Genomic DNA, 3,236 nt, shown 5'->3' with positions numbered 1-3,236 from the left:
CCAGCCCATTTTAAATATTTGTTTAAATTTAAAATATTACGAAGATGAGGGAAGGTTCTGAAGAAAAATATTTTTTAAAAAAATAGTCAAATAAGGATATTTCATAAAGGTGATTTCTCCATATTCAGTGTAAAATTATCATTTATAAACATTATTTGTTCATATTAATTCAGTCAAAATCTGTATATTTTTCTTGGATTCATTTATTTTAAGTTAGTATGTTTTTCTAATGATCTCTTCTTTTTTCATCTGGGAAACATGTATGTGTGTGTGTGTTATGTGTAAATTACATGAATGTATATAATGTATGCATCTCATAAATATAATACCATTTAAAATTATTAATGCTAATTGAATGCCTACTCTGTGTCAAGATCTATTCTAAAAACATTTATGTGGTAACTTATTGAAACTTGTAGTAATTCATCCATCTTAGTTTTCAGATCAAATCTTAGGGAGGTTAAAATATTTTGCTAAAGAGTGAACATTGCAATAAACAGCAAACAAGTTATTTCTCCATCCTTTAATTTCTTATAATTTTGGAAAACCATTATTTATATTTTTATCTACATATAAATTGAGGACTAAGCTCTGATTTTTTATCTTGCCCATATTCCTACCTAAGGGGTCTAGGGAGTCATGCCCTATAAACCACAAATTCTCATCAGATGGGTTTTATTTGACCCTATATATTGTGACTTATTTTTCAGTCTGACTCTGGCATGACATTATGAGACAAGGAAAAAAATATTTAACCCCATAATATATTTCCTTGCCATATCTTGAAATTGCCCTGCAAAGTCTCTTGGGGGAAAAATCCACATTCTATAGAGAATCCCTTTCCCGCTTTGTTTTCCTTCCTTTCTTTCCAGATCCAGGAGATTATCGATTAAGAGCCAGGCACCCTTTTAGGTCTGATAAGAAACAATTTACAACCTGCTCTCTCTGAGGTCCCCTGAGAGCTCCCTCTGCACAATAAAACTTGGTCTCCACAATCCTTTATCTTTATCCTGAACATTCCTTTCTATGGATCCCAGATCCTTAGACAAACTCAACTGTCAACCAGAAAATGTTTAAATTTACCTATAGCCTAGAAGCCACCTCTTTGAGTTGTCTCGCCTTTCTGAACCAAACTAATGTATTTCTTAAATGTATTTGATTGATGTCTCATGCCTTGCTAAAATATATAAAACCAAGCTGTAGCCCAGCCATCTTGGGTACATGTTCTCAGGACCTCCTGAGGGCTGTGTCATGGGCCATGGTTACTCATATTTGGCTCAGAATAAATCTCTTAAAATATTTTACAGAGTTTGACTCTTCTGTCAACTAAATCTAAGAGTAAATAAATAGAATGAATGATAGTAGTTAGAATATCTTCCCAATGATTCACTATTACTCTCAGCTACAAAAGAAAATGTTACTCATAACTAAATTACACTTTTGTTATGGGCCTAAAAAGAGGAAAGCCATTGAATTTCTAACTTTGTCTTAATCATATTGGCAAATTATACTTCTATTGGGCCAACTCTAAGATCAGATCTCAATTTATAATTATTCTGTAAAAATACAACTTTAAAGGTATTAAATCTAATTATGTGTAATGGTAGTAATTGTTGTACATCACAATATTTGGTCCGAAGTTGCTCTAACAGACATGTACCTGATTTTATAAACCAGGCACAGACAAACAGGTATCTCATGTTCTTACTCATACGTGGGAACTAAAAAAGTGTAACTCATGGAGGTAGAGAGTAGAATGTTGGTTCCTGGAGGCTGACAGGAGCACAAGGGAAGGCGATGAAGAGAGGCTGGTTACTGGGCACAAACATACAGTGAGATGGAAGGAATGAGTTCTGGTGTTCTACAGCACAGTAGAGTAACTATAGTTAATAATAAATTATTGTATATTTCAAATAATTATAAGAAAGATTTGGAAGTTTCCCAACACAAAGAAAGATAAATGTTTGAGGTAATGGATATTCCAACTACCCTGATTACACATTGTATGCATGTGTCAAAACATCACATGTACGCCATAAATGTGTGCAATTTTTATGTATCAGTAAAAATACCTGATTTCAATAGCATTTGACCAGAAATCATAGACAATGCAAATAACTTTCTCCAATTACTTACATTAAAATTGGTTCAAAGACTACTTTAGGCCGGCGCGGTGGCTCACGCCTGTAATCCCAGCATTTTGGGAGGCCGAGGCGGGTGGATCACGAGGTCAGGAAATCGAGACCATTCTGGCTAACACAGTGAAATCCCGTTTCTACTAAAAATACAAAAAAATTACCGGGGCTTGGCGGCGGGCGCCTGTAGTCCCAGCTACTCCGGAGGCTGAGGCAGGAGAATGGCGGGAACCCGGGAGGCGGAGCTTGCAGTGAGCCAAGACCGCGCCACTGCACTCCAGCCTGACAGAGCGAGACTCCGTCTCAAAAAAAAAAAAAAAAAAAAACAAACAAAAAAAAACTACTTTAACGGGCAAATCTCAAAGATACACTCCTAGCTTTGAATTCTTAATTTTTAATCTTTTGATAATGTATTTTCAAAAGAGTTTTAAAAGACTGCGTGGGTAGGCACTAGAAAGTTAGGAGTTATTGTTTTCTGCCTGATGACATTGAAGGTGGATTTAATTCCTTCATTTTGCTTATCTTGCTTTGCAAATATTCTACCTTGTGCCAGAATCAGCTTTGTAACTTAGAAAAATCACTGAGTAATACAAAATTCAAAAATGAGCAAATTATTATCATTCATCATTCCAGCCCTTTGTCAATGGATGCGTTGAAATCCCCTCCCAGAATTACCCAGATAAATGCAATAATACATGCTAGGATTTCATTTTAAATAATTCTACAATTATTAAAAATAATATATCACTGGATTATAATATTTCAGGTCCTCTATGCATACTTGTGGCATTCCTACTATCAAAATATGAGGTTTAGCAATGTACTAAAATATTCCATTTTAGCAACCCAAAAGCATATTAGAATCATGTACGAGGGAAGCTTTTCTAAGTAAAGTATCTTCTAGCACCCTTTGTATCCAAATGCAGGAATTCTGCATGGATAATGCCACCGATGCTGTCAACTTGATGCATGAGTCTTTATTCTGTCCCCAGCATGATTTACGGATATGTTCCCAAAGGTGGTTTTAATATCACATCCTGAGTACCTTCGTTAATCAAAAATACAAAGAAAATAAATGTGTACAAAAGAATTCTACATAGC

The sequence above is a fragment of the Macaca mulatta genome, chromosome 17 (assembly GCF_049350105.2).
Source record: "Macaca mulatta isolate MMU2019108-1 chromosome 17, T2T-MMU8v2.0, whole genome shotgun sequence".
NCBI classification, from domain to species: Eukaryota; Metazoa; Chordata; class Mammalia; order Primates; family Cercopithecidae; genus Macaca; species Macaca mulatta.
Note: the sequence above shows the minus strand (reverse complement) of the source record.